This window comes from Arvicanthis niloticus, chromosome 19 (assembly GCF_011762505.2).
Source record: "Arvicanthis niloticus isolate mArvNil1 chromosome 19, mArvNil1.pat.X, whole genome shotgun sequence".
Lineage (NCBI taxonomy): Eukaryota > Metazoa > Chordata > Mammalia > Rodentia > Muridae > Arvicanthis > Arvicanthis niloticus.
In genome coordinates, this window is record NC_047676.1 from 37,877,449 (window position 1) to 37,899,786 (window position 22,338).

Below are 22,338 nucleotides of genomic sequence, written 5' to 3' on the forward strand. Positions count from 1 at the left end.
CTACGGTGGACAGAATCAAAAAGTGGCAGAAAACAAACTTATTCCCTTAACAGCATCCATAGTTATTGCTAACACTGATGCTTTGCCATGAATGACAAGGAAACAAACAAGCAGGCAATACTCACTGCCTATTTCCTTCAAAACAAACAACAACAGAAAGCACTTTGCAGATCAGGCTCTGTAAATGGCTGTGGAAATTTTCATCAAGCTGCTCCAACTCCCCCCACCCCCCAACCCAGGCTATCTCTAAACTCACCTGGAAGCATTTCTAACCTTGAGTGTGCTGAGATTTGGATCCACTCTTCAAGCTTATTCTTTTTTGAAGCCTAGGATATATAATCTGAAATTGAAAGAAAAATAACCATATTTCAAGAGTCATCTGAAGTTGAAACCACACAGCTTCACCCAGCTGCAGCCCCTGTGATCCTATGGCCACGTTTTCTGGAAGGCTTACCCACAGGAATTAACCCAGTAACCAACCCAACTGACAATAACAAAGCAAGTGTGTGTGTGTGTGTGTACTCACGTATTCATATTCTTCTAGCTTATAGTTCAAATTTATTTTCTATGAAACTTGCTCCAGTGACAACAGAAGAAAATTGTTTTTCTTTCTTTCTTTTCATTTTTTAATTTAAGAAAATCACATAGAGGTAGAGCTACAGCTGCAGAGAGTACATTTCCCAGGATGTTTCTGATATAGAATTGTAGAGTTGCCTCTCGGAGGAGCCAAGTGTGTGCACACATTGGTGTCTTGGTTGATGGTGTGGCCTGGCTGAGCCAAGCTCCAGATGCCTTCCCAATCAACTCCCATGCTGCTACAGTTCAGTGAAAGATCAGAACAAAAAGATCATGGTATTGAGAGATGTGCCATCCATAAAAGACAGAGCAGGGTACAAAGAGCCACAACCAGGCAGAGCCACCGAGAGCAAAAGAGACAGAGTAAAAAATCCCTAAAAAAGGAAAGTAATCAATGCACATGCTGTGTGTGTGTGTGTGTCTGTGTGTGTGTGTGTGTGTGTGTGTGTGTGTGTGTGTATGTATGTATGTATGTATGTATGTATGTATGTATATATGTATGTAGTTTTGGTCATTGTTATGAACCAAGCTGACTAAGATAAAGGGTTATGGTTCTACGTGGTAGATACCAGACACATGATCTTGAATAAAATGTAGATTAAATAAAAACAGTTTATAGGAAAATGCAAATATAGAATAAACAAGCAAAAATATATATGTGATCTCTGCTGTCTCAGAGAAACATTCTGTTACAGTAATTATAGCCTGAAAAACACCATGACTTACATTCTGTCTTAAGCCCTTTTTTACTTCTCTTTAAGTCTTTTTTAATGAAAATTTTATTTTGATCTTATTTTTCCTCTCCTCCTACTCCTATCAGATCCTTCCCAGTTATTTAAGAACTGTTTTTTGTACTTAAAAATTTTGTTTTTGAGATTATAATTAATTACATTTTCCCTTCCTCTTTGTCCTTCCAAACCCTCCCCAATACTCAACCCTGCTCTCCTTCAAATTCATGGCATTTTCACAAAATGTTATTGCATGCATATTTGTATACACACACACATTCCTAATTGTTATTGCATGCATATGTATATATGTGTGAGTATATATATATATATGTGTGTGTGTGTGTACATATATGTACATATATGTGTATATGTGTGTATGTATATATGTATGTATATGTGTGTATGCATGTGTGCATATGTGTGTATATGTATACATTCTTAAATATTAACTGCTCAGTTTATATGATATTTGTATGTATACTTATGTTTTTAGGGCTGACCATTTGGAACTGAATTTTAAAGGCTAAATCTGCTGCTCTGTTCATAGCTTCTACAGTTACTTTGTCAAAGCCATCTCTGTGTTTATATGTACAAAAATGTATACACCCACACATATATACATATAAGTGCAATTTATGATTTGATAACTGGAACTTAATAGGAAATGTAAAAAGTGTCTGAAGAAAAATAAAATATAAAATGTTTTATAATGAATTATAAATTAACTGCCTTGCGGGTTTAGACCTGGAATTTGTTCTTCAATGCAACAAATAGCTTAATTAAAAATAAGCTAATAAAATACATTTTATGCTTATTTACCATGAAGGAGACCTTGGGTTTAATCCCCAGCACACATGTTCCCAGAGACAGGCAGACAGACACAAACATGTGAGTCCATGTGTGTGTATATGTGTGTGTGTGTGTGTGTGCAGAGAAAGAGAAAAAACATATTTATGAAAGTGCTTGATTTTCATGCAATTTTAACTTCTGTAATAGATAAAATTCATCTTTACAGTGATTTAGAATCAATATAAATTTGTTTTAAAACAGATTAGTTTCTAATGTCATTTTTACTCAATATTTTAGATCTTAGGGTGTTATCAAAGAATTCTTTGATACTTTCTTGAGTTGATGGTCTGTTAGAGTAACAAATGACAACCTTAGAGGAAATCCAAGTAGACAGAGAACAAAATCTTACCATTTCCATAATAAATATGGAATAAAATAATAGCATACATGAGCAAAATGGTGACATTAAACTGCGGCTAACATAAAATTAATTTTAGTAAGTTTTATCATACATGAGAACTAGAATATATACAGAATTAAGTTCAGGTAGATGAGATGTGTTCAACGTTGTCAGGTTTCTTCTAGAACAGTCTTAGATCTTAGATAATTTGTTTTCAAGTGTACTTTGTTCAAAAGTGTGTGTGGCTTAAACAATCCTACCCCACATGAAAAGATCCACATATATATTTTTTTAAGTTTCTGGGTGTTTTAAGTACATCCAGATTTTGCACTTTATAAATAAATATATCAAATATATCAGTAAAAGTTTTAATAAAAATGTTATATAAAAATTATCTTTAATGAGTATTTAATTCAATAAACTTAACTTTGCCTTTTGCTCTTGCAATTGGGTTGTTCTCACCCCACTTCACAATATGAAATGGCGAATGAAAGTTCTGAAACAAAACCATTAATTTTAGTTATTATTTTCTTTGGCCCACTCATGTTTACATAGAGTAGCACTACACATATATACTTAATCAGCACTTCATGACAGATTGATCAGTCAATCATTAACTACCATTTTGGTCCTGTAGGATGTTTATAGCACCATCTAAGCAAATAAAGAACACTTCTATTTCCCCAAGCTCTTTTTTTTTGCTTTTGCTAGCCTTCCGGATCTGAGCTAACAAGGATAAGATAAGCAAACCTGCCTGGAGGTGAAAACATTCCTTTTCTTCCTGGGAGCCCCTCTTCACTGTCTCTATGGCTCTCTATTTAGTGAGGTGCAAAGGGGATGGAACCCTCCCAGCCAGAGATTTGAGGGAACACCTGTTCTGGGAGGCTCAGAAATGTAGAGAATAGCCCAACCCTGGTGGAAGAGGTTCAGGTTGGGATATGGGGGGCTAGCAGGATGAATGGGGGTGTGGATTTGGACAGTCAGTGCTTCATTGGCTCTAGACCTCAGTGTGCTGCTCATCTGTGAATTGAAAATGTTTGAAGGGCGAATCTCAGACATCCAGTTTCTCATTCCCTCTGCTCCCACTCCCAGAACCCTTCTCTCTTGGGATAGCAGGTGGGAGTGTATTCAGAGAAATAAATTCGGAAGAGTATTTTCATGCTTGAAAATACAGTTTGTTATACTCATTCCAGAGAAGCACACGTTCTGTTTTTCTCCTCAACTGCTTTCTTGTTTTCAGGTTTATATTTTCGAAATGACACTTTCTGAATAAATAGATGGAGGCAATAAAAGCAGCCATAAAAGCAACCCAGGAAGGTGGCAATAAAATATGAATCACGGTTTCCAGGATCAGCTGCACCGTCAGACTGTACACATCACTGGGAATGACACTAACAACTGTTGTGTTCTCTTGGGCTCAGACTGGGCCTGTTCTCAACAGGGCTGAACAGACACTGAAGTAAAAGGTGGGGACGGGGGCAGGGAGATACTATAAAAGAAACTGGGTCTCAGGGCCAGGCTGCCTCAAAAAGCTACCATTTGAAAGAGTTGTAGCTAGGTGAAGGCGAGCACATAAAATAGGGGCCACTGAAGTGAGACATGCAATTTCTGTCTTTGATTCTGCCTTTAACTTGATATGTGATGTTGAAGAAGGTTATGTACCTTTATATACTGACTTCCTTATGGTGTGCAAAGTGAAATAACACTACTCACCCTAGTTGTGTGTGCTTTTATGAGAAATACTTTTAAAGGCTTTGGTTTCTTCATATGTACAAACTAAAAAAAGGAGAACCCGCATTCAATTTTTACCTCAAATACTCATGAAATAAAATGAACGGTGTCACAGAGCAATTTGCTCACCTGTATTTTGTGAGTAGAAATCAGAATTTTTCTGCGCCACATACAATGCAGACTAGCGAATTACGATGAGCATTAACTGGGGAGAATACAATGCCGGAGCTGTAATTTAATAATCACACCAGACAGCAGCCTCCCACATAGCAAGAGGTTATCAGAAATATTTATATTTGGATGTAGAACGAAGACAAGATGCGTCATCGTTTTGGTTGCTGCTTGCACTCAAAACGGAAATCATCTTCTTTACAGAGTGCAGTTAGCAATATGAATTAATGAAGTTCATTAACTTTGATAGTGAAAACAGAAATTTGATATCAAATAAAGAATTTCTTTAATTTAAGAGAAGAAAACCTCTGGAGAAGAAAAGTATCTTAAGACTTTATAGAGCAAAGAAATCCTCACTTTTTGGTATATTAGTGTAACATAGCTTCTTTGGCCTATATTTTATATGTATATTGTTTTCTGCTTAAAAACAGATGGTTATACAATATCCATTATAACCATAGTGTCTAGGCAGCTTGCATCATTGAATTAACTTAAAATAGGGTCCCTGTTCTGGCCAGCCTCTTTGGGATAATCAAATTGATATTAGCTGAGAGACCAGGCTTAGAAATAGATGAGAGTATTCACAAGAACGCTTTCCTGGCCTTTTAGTAACATCACCTTCCTTCATTCTTAAATCCACCTTAAAAAGTTGAGTTGAGCAAGAGTGGGTATCATTCCTTGGTTCATTTTTGCTGTTGATGTGGTTTTAGGATGAGAAAGTCACTGTGGGTTGGTTAATGAGTCCTCTCCATGAGTTTACTAAGGTCGGTAAGGTCATGATACCTTAGCAGATCTGAGGAGTGAGGGACAGAAAAGATTCAGGCTGGTCTTTGGATGAGAGAGGAATTAAAAAGGTCTGAGTTAGAATCAATTAGATGAAATATGGCAGCTTGGATAAGGGTGTTTCAGAAAAGAAAATTTTTGCAGATGAAGGAAGCAGGGTAGATTTCATAAATAAGGGAGGTTCATAAACTAGGAATGAGAGAACTAGAAGAGTTTTACCTAAGACAGAGCTTTAGGGGCATTATACCTATTCATGTCTCTTCTGAATGTGCTCTCAGAAAACTTAATTCACTACCTGGACTTACTTTTAAATTAATGAAAATATTATTACATCATTTCCCTTTCTCTTTCATTTTTCTAGACGCTTTTATATACCCACCTTACTAGTTTTCAAATTTAAGACCTTTTTTTACCTACGTGAATACACACATACATGTATGTATGTGTGTGTGTATATATATACATATATATATATGTATGTGTGTGTATATATATGTGTGTGATATATATGTGTGTGTATACACTAAAGGACTACACATGTATATTTATATTTATATATTAAATACATAAATATTTAACTATAGCTTTTACAATCTATTGATTATGACTAGTATGCACAAACTTTAGGCCTGACAATTTGGCACTGTGGAAAAAGTTTCAGTGCTGGAGAAACTATTTCTCTCTCTTTCAGTATTCCTTAGTTGCCTGTAGCGCTTTGTCTAGGGATTGGACTCTGTGAGATTTTAACCCCTCCCCCCTGTTTTTAGCATATCTATTTAGGTTGTATTTTTTTAAGTCTTGTTTAGGCAGCCGTGTTGTTGTGATAAAATGGGTTAATCGTTTCTGCCATTTCTAGGAGACACAATCTCATACCACATTGCATTTTAAAAGGTCCATTCTACCATTTTATCAGACCATCTACTTGAGGATAGTGAGAAACATGGTGGAGAAACCAATGGATTCAATGAATATGGGTCATTGTCACACCTCTCTCTGTGATGTGAGTGTCTTGGTTAGAAGCAATGTGTAAAACGCTGTGATGGTGGATAAGGTGTTTGGTAAGTAGGTTTGGCAGAAGCACTATATTCCGGAAAAGCAAATTCAAAACTAGAGTAAATGTCTACTCTACTAAAGACAACATGTTGTCTTTTCTGTGATGGACATGGCCTAGTATAGTCAAGCTAATACCAGGTCTCTGGCTGCTCACCCCAGAGAATGGTGCTATATTGTGGGTTCAATGTTAGTATCTGCTATTGACAGATTTACATTCAGGAGTTGCACAAGAAGAGTGAGAAGAAATCCATGTTGGTAAGCCCATCTTTTCTGCCAGGTATATCTAGCTATGCTGGTCATTGCTATGGTATATAGGCAGTGTCTAAAAGTATTTTTGAAAATTATTTATTTTGTGTTTAAGAGCGGTCTCTATAAATTGGCTAAGTTTTAGAAGCTATGCTTAGTGCTTCCCATAATTTCAGTTAACTCAGTCATTCTGGATTTCTGATGGGGTTGAAAACTTATAGTCTCATAGCCAATCCTGGCTATTCACTTTGAGAGAAAAGATCTGAGTGGATGGTCTTCAGCTAACATTCATTCTAAAGCCAAGAAAAAAGCCAGGTTCAGAACTAAGTGTGTTAGTTAGGAGAGATGACAGAGGTTCTGGTTAGTCAACAAAATGATGGACTGGGTATTAGGACTATCTTGTACCTCACTGGTACAATTAGGCATAATTATGCTCGAATTGGATTTTGAGAGAAAAGTTTTATTTTAACAGGAAGGGTGATATGTAGGAGGAGCTAAGGAGGAAGGAGTACTGAGAGGAAGAGAAGGAGTAAGGAGAGGAGAAGGAGAGGAGAAGCTAGGTGATGAGAGAGAGAAAGAGAGAGAAAGAGGAGGGGGCATGGAGGCAGATGTTCACATGTCTCCACCAGTCAAAGATAGTTGATATATCTAGGTTGGGTATTGGGTTACACTTCTGATTGAGCAATACCAAACTTATAAAGCCTTTGATTAACATTTTAAAAAATTGTATACAAGCAAAAAGGGAAAGGGGGCATGGGATAGGGGTTTCCTAAGGAGGGGAAATGGGAAAAGGGGATGGCATCTGAAATGTAAATAAAATATCTAATAAAAAGAAAAAAAGAATATAATTATATCATTTCACCTTCACCTTTTCTCCCTCTAGACCCTCCCATATATCCTTTTTTGTTCTTTTTTAAATTCAAGGCCTCTTATACATACACATATATTCCGAAATACATATACACAACCTGCAAAGTCTATATAATATTACTTCTATGGGGGATTATTATATATGATCTGAATACTGAGGTTTAATTTGATTAGAAAAACTAAAGTATGTATCAGGTCAAATGATACTTCACAAATGATATCAAGGCTGTATGGTTTGGAAATCAAGGAATCTATATAACTTCAAATGAGCAAAATGAAAATTTATCCACAAAGCTAAAACTACTGATTGAGACACTACACTATTCTAGAAATTCTTCTAGCATTTTCTTAGAGGACAACTGTGAATACCTTGAATTTCTGTTCTGAAAAGTATATGGATGCAAGCCAGTAAGTAAAAAAATCATGTAGTTGCTGATATCCTGTATGCATGGTGGTCTATGAGAAGGTGAAGGATAAAAAAAAAACCAAACAAACAGTGAGTGAATCTTTAAGATAGATTATGGAATAAAGTTGTTAATTTTCACTAGATAATTCAAATAAAGCCTCACTGAGGAGTGGGCTTTAAGGTCACAAGGCGAAGACACTCTGTTCAGAGCCAATTTATAATATAACATTGTAACAAAACCTTCAGAGTTTAGATAAGAAGACTGAAGGAGCTGAAGGGGTTTGCAGCCCCATGGGGATAGCAACAATACCAACCAACCAGAGCTCCCAGGGTCTAAACCATCAGCCTGGGAGCACATAGGGAGGGACCCATGGCTCCAGCTGTGTATAGGGGAGGATGGCATTGTTGGGCATAAGTTGGAGAGGAGGTTCTTGGTCCTGTGAAGGCTGGATACCCCAGTGTGGGGAAATTAGAGGGCTGGGAGGTGGGAGTGAGTGGGCAGGTGAGGGCACAACCACATAGAAGCAGGAGGAGGGGGGATGGGATGAGGGCAGAAATGGGGAAAGGGGATAACATCTGAAATGTAAAAATTTTTGAAAAATTTAAATATTAAAAAAATAAACACATGTACATATCTTTACACTAACAACAACAACAAAATATCACAGGAGTTTAACTATTGGTGCAACCCATTTGGATTTTAGGTCAGTGTTTTTTAAGAACTCAGTCAATGTAGCATCATTTGTGTAATGTACACCCTGTAAAACATTATTCCGCATTGCCCTACATTTTTTATCCAAGAACAAAAGTCAAAAATGTTGAGGCAATTAACTCTTTAGAATATTTATATTTAGAGAAAAGCACATACTCTCTGAGAACAATCATAATTTAACTCTTTTCCTTCAGTGCATAGCAGAAAGCAAGGGATGGGACTTAGGAGTGTCAGATTGCAGCTCTGGGGTTTATGCATTAATTAACAATGTCCATTGGTTCATTTGTGAAATAAGAGCATTGTGCAATCTCAGCACTTCTAGAAGAATCTTTCACAGTACATTAAGGCTAGTGACAATTCTGAAAACCAGAGGAACTAATAGACAATTAATTAGGAACCATCATTTAATGCTTGGTCTCTGATTGGCGAGTTCAAAAAGACATGCGCATGTTGAAAGACCGTGTGGATATTGGTTAAAAGAATCAAATAGCTAACAGTAAGATTTAGGTCAACATTTCTGTATAAATTAGAACAAATGTGACAAAAGTTGAAATAGATTGCAAATTCTGGCTTTCTCTAGAGCTGTGGCTCACAACCTTCCTAGCACTGTTAGCACTCAATACAGTTCTTTGGTGTTTGATGACCACTAACCATGAAATTATCTCATTGCTACTTCATAAGTATAATTTTACTACTCTTATAAATAAATTATAATGTAAATATCTAGTTTGCAGGATATATTATTTGTGATTCCCATGGAGTCCTGACCTACAGATTGAGAACCACTGCCCTAGTACAAGCAAATCTCCCAATTTTTTCCTATCACTGCTAACTTCTCTGTCAACAGTGTCTGGAAATGATTGGTCCTCATCACCACCCCTAGGGTTTTCTGTTGTATTCTTCATGAGCAGAGCGGCCAAAATGCAGGCCATCAGCAGGTCTGTACATCAAGAAAGGGAAATTAGTATGACCTGATTTGAATGCATGTATGGAAACATATTTATTAAATAATGTCCTGGGTCAATACAAGCATGAGTAGAAAGTACTGTTGACATTCACTTACAACCTTGTGGTAAATCAACAGGTGTTGTTGGATTTTTATGAATTTTATGTTTTGAATGCATATATGTGCAGCTTCTGTTAAAGCACTAAATACAAAGAAAATTGGGAATGCTTTAATAATTCATTACATTTCTTAGTCATGCATTAGGTTGGAAATATATTTGTACGAATGATATCATTAAGGAAGAATTTGAGAAATGATCAAGAAATGACTGAAGTCTCCAGGGTGTTCTGTGGTACTCTGTATCCTACTGGCCAGGAAGATACCAGACATTAGCAACACACATATGGAAGCTATTAACTTCTCCCATGCCATCCACCTTTCCCTCTCAAACATAGATTCTTTGTCTTTGTGAATATATATATATATATATATGTGTGTGTGTGTGTGTGTGTGTGTGTGTGTGTGTATAAGAGAGAGAGAGAGAGAGAGAGAGAGAGAGAGAGAGAGAGAGAGAGAGAGAGAGAGAAACCTACTGAGTCTATTTAGTTACTTGTTTGTATATGATTTTGGTGTGACTGCTTGTATTTGATAACAAGTTAGGTTCATCCCTGGGGAAGACCAACTCTCTAGCCCTCAGCTATATGCTAGATTTTTTAAAAAAAAATAATCAAGAGTATTTGAATTTTTCTGACAGACAGCAGGTTGTTTTGATAAAGCTTTATCTATTTTGGGCCTGTTATCAAGATTTATATTTAGGGTACATTGTTCCTCACTGCAGGGCTAACTCAGCCCTGTGCTGAGATGGATCCCTTGCTGCTCTAAATTTCCAGGCAGGCTTGTCTGTTTCAGACAGCGGAATTTTTAACAATCCTTGACCTTGCATGAGTATGGAAGTTACAATAGTTCTTTTCTAAAATGTTCTTGCCCAGTGTCAGTGTGTAGGTTTCTATTAAGCTGAAGATAGAAAAGGACTTCTATGCTTATTCTGCATTCTGTCTCTGCACAACTCCTCCTATGATTGCTGCACAAATCCTAGCCCCCTCCCCTTGTTTTTCACCTACAGAGGCTGCCAGGATCTACCCGAGTCTCTCTCTTCTGACCTGAAGTCTAGAAATTTTCTCTGGGCAGAAAACCTTGCATGAGTGTAAGTCATTTCTCTTTCTTTTTCATTTTTGTGAATTGTCTGTTATAGATCAGAGATTAGCTTTGTGTTTTGCCAGGAGCACTAAATAATGATTTATTGTTTATTCAGTTTTTTACTTCTTTGTGTCAAGAGGTTAATTTCAACCTATTTTTTCTCCTTATGTCCTAAAACTCAAATCTTCTAAATCTATAAATCTATAATGTTTGTTCCTGTTTTGTAAACACTCTGATTTCATCATGGCGGAACACCACATCTTAGAAAACAACAACATGAATTTCTCATTTCTCTCTGAGTAAAGACAACTACAAATATAAGAAACTAAATGTGATGCTTCCAGTTTCTTGAAGTATAGTTTTTGGAACATTACATATTGACCCAGATAATTATGAACGCATGTAAGCTTAGAGGGAGCATTTCTGAGACAAACCATTATTTTTTTTTCCTGGAACCATATAAGACATAGTAAAATATTCACTCTCCATCAATATTTATCTCCAAGTCAAGCAAAAATTTAGAAACACAATCAAGGATGTAAAATATGCTTCTGCTTTAAAAAAAAACATCAAGAATGTGAAGCTGAAGAGATGGCTCAGTAGCTAAGAACACTTCCTTCTTTTCTTGCTCTCGCACAGAACTGGATTCAGTTCTCATCACCTGCACTGGGAGGTTTATAGTAACTTCAGGTCCAGGGGACCCACTTCTGTTCTCTCTCTCTCTCTCTCTCTCTCTCTCTCTCTCTCTCTCTCTTTCTCTCTCTCTCTCTCTGTCACACACACACACAACACACACAAATTTAAAAACAAACTAGAAAATGCTTTAATCATACATGATAGTTCTTAGCAAACTAATGTCTTGGAAGGTTGGAAATACCCTTGTACTAATGATAACCATGACTAAGACTGGAGAAAAGACCTAAGTCCTGACTGTGTTCTATTGTGATCTGAATCCTAGCGTCCAGGAGGTACCAGGAATGAACAAAGCTGACAAACTGGTAGTGGCTGAATGAATGGAAGAATGACAGATGACAAGAAAAGATGAGATGCTGAGATGTCTTCAAGATGTTTTATTTTATTTTGTTTTATTATTTTTTTATTTTTGAGGAAGAAGCATTGCTGTTTACTTCCTTGTACTGTGATTTCTGAAAAAGTATGCAATACTAAGAGTGGCTGTTTTTAGTTTCAGGTGATGGTTGCATAAGTCTCTCACATGGTTATCAACTATGTTTATTAATACAATGTGATGCAATTATTACATAAAAATATGAATAAATATGAATATCATAAACACTCAGGTGCACTTACAAATTGTTAGATGCAGCTTACTTACTTTGCCTCATCAACTCTTTTCAAAAGTACCATGATGTAATTGTTCCATTTTATAGCTGTAGAGGTTGAGGCAGGGGAACAATAACTTGAACATGTTTATAGAATAGTTAGTGGCATATTAAACCTATAAATATACCATCCTGCTCCAGTGTCTAGATTTTAACCATAGGTTACCCTGTCTCTCCATACACAGGAAAAACAGAGATGCTCACTATGTCAGAGGTGACAATAATGATAAGCCCTTTCAATGTTAATGTATAAAAGTAACAAGAAATGGATCCTGTGTGAGCCATCCCCCAGAAGCTGCCCCTTAAGATGACAAAGCTTGGCATAACTTTCCTTGTACAACATATTTCTGAAATGAGCAGAAGGCGTGGAAGAGAACTACTATTTATTTCTAAAGGAGTTGTAAGGTACCTTTGTCGCAGGAAGGAGAAGGTGCCTTGTCCACAGGTGTAAGAAGGACTTCCTCAGTGGCAGGTTTACCACTCTACTTTGAAAATGTACAGCTATGGATTACTTCACACTAAAATATTCAAAATGAAATCCTGTTCTTCTATCATATTGGGCCACTTCACTATACAATTTTCACATTACACTTTGCTTTTAGTAGATTTTTTTCCCCCTGAAGAGAGAAAATGTCAGACAGAGGGTATCGGTATATGCTGCAGTAAGGGGTTGATTTTGGTTCTCTGGTTTAATCACCCAAAGATTTCAGAAATAGCCACAGCACCGAGCAATGACCTTAGTCCATTCACAAGTGGAACCCATACTCAATAGTGGCAATTCAGACTTCTTCCCTGCATTCTTGCAGAAACAGTACATCACCTTCACCCATGTACAGCCCTGTATTCTCCCACTGTTTTTAGAACAAAGAGAAAGGCTATGGTTTTGTTATCATACGAATAGCACTTAACTATGTTAAGATATTATTTAAGAGCTTTACTTTTTTTCATATTATTGAGCACATAAAATCCTGTATGATCTCAGTATTGGTCTCATTCTGAAGAAAAGAAAACTGAGGTTTATTGAAGCTTTATTTTTTTTCTCAAGGTTGCAGAGTAGTCAATAGACATAAATATAAATCTATCTGCAAATTATGAATATTTTCTGACTTTCTGGTATGCCATGATGATTGCAGCATCTTTTTGTTAATAGTAAATTTTATACGTGCATACATCATTTTACGATGCAGATAACATGGAATCCAAGCCCAGATTGCAACAATTTTTCATTTTTATTTGTTCTATAATCTTAAATATGTGTCATTGGCTCATATGGTTTACATTTGTTCAATACAAGCAGATTTGAAAATTGAAGAAATGAGTTCTCATCTGCTTAGCTATCCAAATATTGCTACAGTCTGTGGTCCTTCCAGACCTTAGCTTCTTGTGAAGTCAGGTCAGAAATTTCATTCAGGACTAGAAGCTCAGGTGTAGTTGATTATTTTCCCTTAGTATACTGTAATGAATAACGAGGAAAATTTTCTATTTCAAAAATAAAATAAAATAAAATAAAAAGCTTTTTCTGTTCTGTTTTTTGATATTGTATGTTACTTTTTGAACTTGGTTTAAAAATCCAGCTATTCCAGACCCATCATTCTGGTTCGTTCTAGCTTCTTGGTAGCTTTGAGAACTTACAGGAGCTTTAGTATTTTTACCGTCAACCCTTACTGTCTTTGAAGATTTGACTTCGACAAACGCAGGCAACAGGTGTGTTTCCGCCCACGCTTCCTTCTCCTGTTTTCCTGTACTGAGACCATTAGCCAAGTCTTACTGATGAAGAAAAGCAACTTCAAGAAAATGGTTGTGCGAAAAATAAAAGGGTTAAAGTTCCCAGACTCAAAGCAGAATTTACCAGAAATGAGTATATGTGTAATAATTTCCAAATTGTACTTACGGATACCATTTTATCCTATTGATTGGAAACAGTATTCGTCAAAAGAGATCCTTCAGGAGAGATAAGAAGGAATGAAAAATTGAAACAATGCATTGATTGGAAGTTTCCCTAACAGCAAAAACTGAGAAGGCTGTGCCATCCCAGGGGGCGTGGGGGGCGGGCCTGCTGCCTGAAACCCTGAGAACTGTGATAGAATCAATGGCAGAGGATCCCGTAATTACTAAATTAGACTGCTCCATTTCTGGATAATGCGTGCTACATTTTGATCTTGATTTAAGATCCAATTAGTTCAGGCCCATCATTTCTGTTAGTTCTAGCTTCCTTCTGATGCTTTGAGAACACGCAGAAGTAGCTTGCTATTTTCACGTTTGTTCTTTCCTGCCTTTGAACACGCGGCTTTTTGAGTCTATGGCAACAGGTGTGTTCCCTCCCACTCCTACATATTTCGCTGATTATATTCATGGCTTATCTTCAGATTCTCTTATGTCCTTGAAACCAGTGAGACGCTACAATGGTGCACACTTGGCTTTTCCAATAAATAATGACAATCCACCATGAAACACTGGCTTTGAAACCACTGTCGTTGCTTTTGTTTCATGTTATATTCCTATACTGAATTCACCCTTTCGAAAATTATCTTTTTTCCTTTACCGAAACCATTAGCCAAGTCTTACTTAGAAAGACAAGGAAACTTCAAATAGTTAGATGAGAGAGTTGAAGCCTTAAACCTGCAAATTTGATCAGTTGTTGTCTGGTGAGATTGTGTGGATGGGACAGCGCACTGGGATAGTTGTTCACATATTCTTGGCGTAAATTGATTGGAGAAAATATATAATATTTTCAGTAGAAAATGGTGGAATAATTTTATTAGATATATATTGCTCACATGTTTCATAGTAACAGAGAAAATTTGTGTTTTATCCTTTTGTCTTTTCACTGAATATATGGAGGGGAAAAATTTGAAACTGTAATGTATAGTACATAATGTAAAAACACAGTCTTCCTAGTCAAGCAGAAAGACTCACTGTCTACATTAATTTTATACATCAAGAAGGAAAGCAGGCACGGTTTCCTCCTTGGGCTTACTGAAGAAAACATGAAACATTGATTGAGAGCCACTTGTTAATTCACACCAGGGAACCATGTAGATTACTTAATTTTGAAAATTACAATGTAAACAACGCCAATGCCATAAAGGAGTTCAAGGGCCCTACATCAAAATAGTGTTTTGTTCATTTACTTTGACAAGTGTGGTTCATATACTCAAGTGTTACTTATGATCGTATTGCAGTGAATTAGCATCAAGCATTTCATCAAAATAATGTAATCTTAGTGCTGTAATAACTTACAAAGTTCATTATTTTTTCTTATAATAGTTTAAATGATCTATACACATTTATGGGGCACTAATGTTCTCTCTCCCTCTCTCTTTTCCTCCCATCCTCTCTCTCTCTCTCTCTCTCTCTCTCTCTCTCCCATCTTACACACAGAGAGTTAAAAACAAGTTAACTATTTTTCTGGCTTCTCATAAACATGGGTCATTAAAAATTATTCTGGGGTTAATAACCCACAAATGCATGAATTCTGTCTGCATCCTTGTTTTCAAAGGCAGTTATTACATTAACAGCTACATAGCAGATACTTTAACAGATTTTGAGACAAAATTAATTGTGTAAAGTGTCTAAACTTAAGCCTTGTGTGATGGGACATGTCTTTAATCCCAGCACTCAAGAAACAGAGTCAGGCAATTCTCTGAGTAGCACTCTAGCCATCCTGAGAGAGTCTCTGTCTCAAAACCAACAATAAAAAGTAACGTAAAATCTAAACATTTTATTTATTAGTTTAGTATGACAATTAAATGAAATTTGTTACTTATTCATTATTGATTATTACCATTATTATCCATATTATTGTGTTGACATGAGATATGCATATAAATGTGGTTTTGCCAAGGCCACACCACCTGTGTGGGGGTCAAAGAAACTTTCAGAAGTCGGTTGGTTTTCTTCCTTCACCATGTGTTCCAGACATCTAACTCAAGACATCCAGCTCATAAGGCAAATGACTTTGCCCACTGAGCCATCTTTGATGGCTCTATCTCATTGATTTTAAAGAGAGATAACAAGATAAAAGTCAGTGTTCTATCAGCTCTGTTCTGAGACAAACTTAGCTGTATATTCCCAAATGACTTGGAGGATATCAAGATGTAAAATGTTTTATTCTTTTAACCTTATTTTATATCTGATTGACATTTGTTTTTAAAAAGAAAATGCATGTATTTAAGAGCTGGAGAGATAGCTCAATGGTTAAGTGCACTTGCTACACTTCTAGAGGTCTAAAGTTTGGTTCCTAGCATCCACACCACATAGCTCATAATTGCCTGTAACTCCTGTTCCAGGGGATCTGACTCTTTATTCTGGGCTCTGCGCACCCCTCCAGTGAACACACACACACCCACACAATTATACAAATTTAAAGTGTACAAAACAATGTTTTAATACATATACATGTACATATATATCCATATATACATACACATACATATATAGACACGGTTACCATAGTCACTTAAAAATACTTTCACTGCCCTACACAGACGTGTATCTAACCCTGGCAACAACTGCTCACTCTCTGCTTTAATGAGGTTCAGTTTGATGGACTTCGCATGAGTGAGATCATCCAGCATTTTAATCTCTGTGCCTGGTTTATTTTACTTGGTATGTGCATTCAAGGTTCATTCATGTCAGTAAAAGCAGCAGGGTTTCCTTTCTTAATATTGAATAATATTTCATTTGTACATGTATGTCACATTCATCTTTTAAAGATTTGTTTTTAAAATTCATATATGGTAATACCTGTACTTGGGGGGAGGATGATAGATGACATTTCCATTTATTTATGCCATCCATGGTAAGATTAGAGTCATCACCATATCTATCACCTCAAATAGTATTGTATTGTGTTTGGGGAATATTTAAGTTTTATTAAGTATCTAGATTTATCTTACCAGTTATTGGCAACCATAATTATTCTTTCTATAAATATTAGAAGTTATTGTTCCGATTCACCAGCAACTTGTATCTGTCAATCCTCCTGTCTCCATTCTTCCTCCTCTAAGTTCTTCTTAAGTTTTCATAGTCATTGCCTAATCTCACCATCTTTTAGTTAAAGTTTTACTATCCACATACGTGAGAACATGTTGTGCTTATTCAGAATTCAGTTATTTCACTTACTGTAGTGTCTCCGAGTTCTCTTCATGTTGCTGCGAATGGCAGGATTTTTATGACTGAATATTTTCATGAGTTAGCAGATGTAAAGTTAGGTTGATCCCTTGCCTTCCTTATCTGTCAGAAACAATGCTTTGGTGAACACATGGGTGCTGGGACCTGAGCTTGAGTCCTCTCGAAGAATATTATATGTTTTCACTGCTGAGACAGCTGTGCAAGCCCTATTTTTTTTTTATTTTTCTTTTATTTATGATTGAAATTAGTGTTACCCACCTGCACTGGGGTGTGGGAGAATCCACTTGAGTATGGGTAACCTCAGAGTGACCATGCCCAAAAAAGTCGTGATTCTTTCTCTCCCAACATAACAAATGCCAGTATCCTCGTACAGATGTCGGGGACTCACGAGTTCTTCACGCATCCACATTAGATATTAGGCTGGCTGGATCATGTGAAGGTATTCTGCATGTAACCACAGCATCTTGGAAGAGGAGGTAGGAAAAAAGTGTAAGATCTGGAAGATGGGGAAGAGCTTTTGAAATGTTTTCTTCTGGACGTGATATGGCAATTGTACCAATGAGCTCACAGCAGCTCTGGTTCACTTGAGATCTCCACTTTGAAGGTATATATGTTAATGAAAATTATACTCTTTCTAAGTGCCTGTTCAAGTTTCTTGGTAATGAGAAACGTGAGTATTTGGGAGCACTTCATTATTTTGTTGCTACTGCTGCTGTTGTTGTTACTAGAAACGAATAGAATGAGGTAAGACAGCAAAAGAAACAATTTTGAGTCTCTAGGAATTTCATCATCTCTGTGTCAACATGTATACTTGATACTTATTCTCAATTTTCCTCCTGTGAAAAAGATATGAAAATGTAATATGTAAAAGGGTACCCTAATCCTTAGCACATCACAGAATGAGTCTTCCTCTCCCGTCTGATGCTAAAGGGTCACATACTGTATGGCGATTGGCAAAGCGCACTGTCACTGCTTTGCCCTCTGAGATATCAACTAGGGGGCATGTCATGAACATGTGGATTGAGCTTATGAAGCTCTGTGTCCTAGCTCCAATGCAAGACAATGTAATAGCTTTATTTTCTTTTGGTTTTCTGTAACAAGGTCTTTCTCTATAACCCAGGCTATTGGAGAACCTCAGATACAGAACTAGGTGACTTTGGCTCCCTAAGTCTTGAGATCACAACACTGCCACTATGCCTGGCTCACTTCTTAACATATCTAAAATTAATGTGATATTTTTCTTTCATTATTTTATGGTATTTTTTCTTTGATTAGGGATTAGACATAAGCACATTTACTTACAATGATATTTTAAAGGGTTTTATTTCCCCAGGAAATCACTCATATATCAAACAAAAATTGAAGTATTTTTTCTTTTATTTGAAGTATTTTTTTCTTTTAAACAGCTTGATAAATCTGTTTGTAGTTTATAAAGGTTGACCTAGAATATATTTGAGAGTCTTTATGAAGATCCTGTACTTCCAAAGAAAGAGAATCACGTGTCATTTACTACTGGTCCGATTCAGCTCTAAAAATTGCATAAATAGACACTTCTGGGTTATTTTAACTATAATAAATGCACAGAATATTGCTAGGTTCTCCAGAGGGTCACACAGATAGGAAAATGGCTCTGAAAAAGGAAAGTGTTAGTCTTTGGGGATTAGACTCCCTGCACCTGTCAGAAAGTTAGATGTATCTCAGCTGACAGCAAATCTTCATTTAGACTTTCAAAAAGGAGAATCCTTTTCATGGATTAAAAATCCATTATCTCTCTACATAGCGATATATGTGTGTGTGCATATATATATATATATATATATATATATACATATATACATATATATATATACATATATACAAACACACATACAAATACACAGACATACATATCCATATCACAGGTATCAAGGACCTATTTAACAAACCAGAGACCTGAGTATCGTTTACTACAGAAAAATCTATAGAAGTGGTTATAGGAGAATTTTATTTCTCACAACATTGCAATGGTGTTTGAGCTTCAGTAGTGTGACCACACTCCAAATTCTCTAGTTCAGATTGGGATGTGACTTTCATTGTTGACATGGGTGATGTGAAGATTATTTGAAAAGGTCTCAAACATTGTAAAGCTGAAGCGGGCAGTGTGGGAATATTAATAAATTCTCTCTGCAGAGGATACGGTATAGCTAGTGCAGTTTTCAAATTCTATCATTATTGGGAGTTCAGCCCAAACTACAGAAAGGAACTTTGGCTAGGTTTTGCTCTCTTAAGATTCATTTAAATTCACCTCCAACAGCTTTATAAATGCACATTTAATGGAAGTGTCATTTGTCCTTTGGAGGTGTGGGAAAATACATTTCAGTTTTGAAATTTGCTAGAGCTCTGTCAGCATTACCTCCAACCACTTTTATCTCGCATAGTCCAAGCATGGAGCAGGGTTACAGAAGCAGCAGGGAAGGGGAGAGTCCCATTGGATTTCTGGCCATCTGAAACCCAAAGTTAGGGCTCTGTGTTAGCTAAGGAAGACTATCCTAATCAGGGTGTCTTGTGAGGAAGGGACACTTAGGGTCAGAAGGGGCTGTCTGTGGGACTGTCCAGACTCCAGTGATAGAAGAGATACTATAAGAATATTGTAACAAATTTAACATCTTTCTATCTCTTGAGATTCAGTGCCTTAAGTACAAAACAAACAAGCAAACGAACAAAGCAATCACAGGAGTTACCCAGTGTTGGTGAATTCTGGCTCAAAGTGTTCTCTCCAGAGCTATTCTGGAGAGAGGAGTGCAAGAAAGAACAAGGTTATGAACAGAAAGAGTGCTGTCATCTGTAACACGGAAGGGGATGAGGTCCAGGATGGCAAAGACATGGCTGCCATTCAGAGACCAGATGCTAGGTTCCTTTTATGCCCCATTTTAAAGATTTCATTTTCTCCTGTAGGGTAAATGTTTTTCCAGTAGTATAAATACTGAAATGATAGGTAATAGAGATTAGAGACCCACAGCTTTACCTAGTAATTAGCATATAACTGCTAGAGGTATTATTAGTGGCCATTTTGGAAAAGCAGAATATTGTGTGATAGAAAAGTGTCCATTCTCATGGTGCCAGGGGTTAAGCTGCGGCACCATAGCACACTACTGGCGCATAACTGGGGCCGCCTGCCCTTCGTAGGCGGCCCCTTTTAACCGCTAGCTACAGGCTCAGAAAAATAGTGTCCATTATTCAGAATAAAAAACATTGATGTTACAAATTCGGGCTCTGAGTGGATATAGGAAGTGCTGTACAGTGAAGAAAACAGGTTTCCTCTTCAATCAGCCTTTCTTTTGTTTCTGCTTTTGCCTTGGTGACACTGGAGATGCTGTAGCTGTAACTCTGCTTAATATGTTGTGATACTGAACATGCAAGGATATGTGTGGGTGTGCCATGTGAGTGACAATGAGTTGTATACATGTTCTTTATCATCACTTTTATTTCTGAGGGTGGAGCTGAATGTGTGTGGGGAGCATTAAAGCTTACCAGCAGGCAGAAGTGAAGGCTTTTTGGCTCATCAGGAAAATACACACACACACACACACACACACACACACACACACACACACACACACATTAAAGAGAAGTTGTGAAGGTCCCAAAGTGAAGTCAAGATCTTTGGAAATTAGGCAATGGAGAATGAATGCTGATTTTTTAAAAATAGCTTTACATAATTGTTGCAAATGAATTAATTGTACTTGCTAAATGCTAAAATGAATCAAAGGGATTATTAAACTTCACATATCACTGAACACTTTATGTAAACAAAGCCTGATGTATTCTTGCTGTCCTTGTATCCCAGTGTCTCACTCTGAATAAATGAACATCTCTGGGTCCAATATGTGGGGGAAACATGAAAATGCAAGACCTGGTCTCTAGAGTATCTCAGTCCCAGCTTGCCCCCTTTATTAACACTTACGAGAGAGCTATTGCACTATTTTTACACTTTGCCAGAGTAGGGAAACAGGAAAGCAAGGAACAGACCCAGCTCAGGAAGAGCTGATGGTCTAGAGAGAGATGTACATGGAGAAAGACAGGATGAATGTGGCAAGACACAGTTCAAAGCCCCTGTGTGTGCCCGAAGGACAGTGCCTTTTATTCTGCCTGTCAGTGTGGTGATTTCTGTGTAGAGTGTCTAAGAATAGCAATAGGCTGTGTATACTCAAGTAATAGGACAGATATTACAATAGGGAGATTAGAAGCCTTTTCCCACTACAAGCCAAACACTATCCAGTATTGGGCACTGTATGAAAAATCTTATTTCCTAACTGGTCTGGGGAGCACTGGGAAAGTATGACGATCACACTTTTGAAGTAAAAAGAATTGATCAACTTACAAAATGTAAGATTTTTATACAACACTGACAAAAATGTGTTTTATTTAAGTCTTCCTCCCCTTAAGGCCTCTGCCTTCTTGCTTTGTTTGATCTTCCTTGGAACTGCCTCACCCCTGATCATCACTCCTTCATGACCCATGTTTCCTTTCATTCAGCTGCCTTCCTTGTCACTGTGTTTCCTCCTCTGGTCTAGTTCTTTTTCTTAAAGCTTTATCCACATTTCTAATACACACACACACACACACACACACACACACACACACACACACAGATATCACAGACTAGGATCTTCATATGAGATGTGTCACATTGTTTTCTTTGTTGTTGTTGCTGTTGTTCTTTCTGAGTTTGGGTCATCTTACTTAAATTAACTTTCCAGACATGTCCACTTTCCTGCAGGTTTTGAGTTCTGTCAGTTTTGAGCTTTTATTCACTGTTAGTGCATTTAACTTTAATTTTAGGCAAGATTAGTCTACATTCCATTCAATAAAATGGTAGAACAATATATTCCCAAACTACGAATACAACGTTTCAACCAAATTATATTGACTGCTGCTAGAGGCCTTTGGCCATTGCGGGGATTTTAGTTGCCACCCAACAAGAAGTTTTTCAGCTAGACATTTTCATCTCTACTATTGACATCATTCTTCTCTGCTTTAGCATCCCTGGTCCCTTACTCTTCACTCCTCATAAGCTCTCTATCTCCTCAGGCTATCTAGTTCCCTGCACTTCCCCACAATGATAGAGATACACAGCAAAGCCTCAGCAGACCCAAATTTGGAATTATGATGTCACATGCTCTTTGAAACTGGGCATTATTCCTAGTTACTCTGCCAGGTTAGCCTTTACTCTAACCACTTAATCTGTTGGCATAACTGGTGCTTTATTAAAAAA

The 22,338-nt window shown here is 37.0% G+C and overlaps 1 non-coding gene across 1 annotated transcript; it reads left to right on the plus strand.

The window, feature by feature from the left end:
- The first annotated feature begins 20,179 nt into the window (after positions 1 to 20,179).
- LOC117724099 (small nucleolar RNA SNORA76) lies at positions 20,180 to 20,278 on the plus strand. The gene has a single exon (XR_004608782.1). It is a non-coding gene; the product is annotated as a small nucleolar RNA SNORA76 (small nucleolar RNA).
- The last annotated feature ends 2,060 nt before the right edge of the window (positions 20,279 to 22,338 follow it).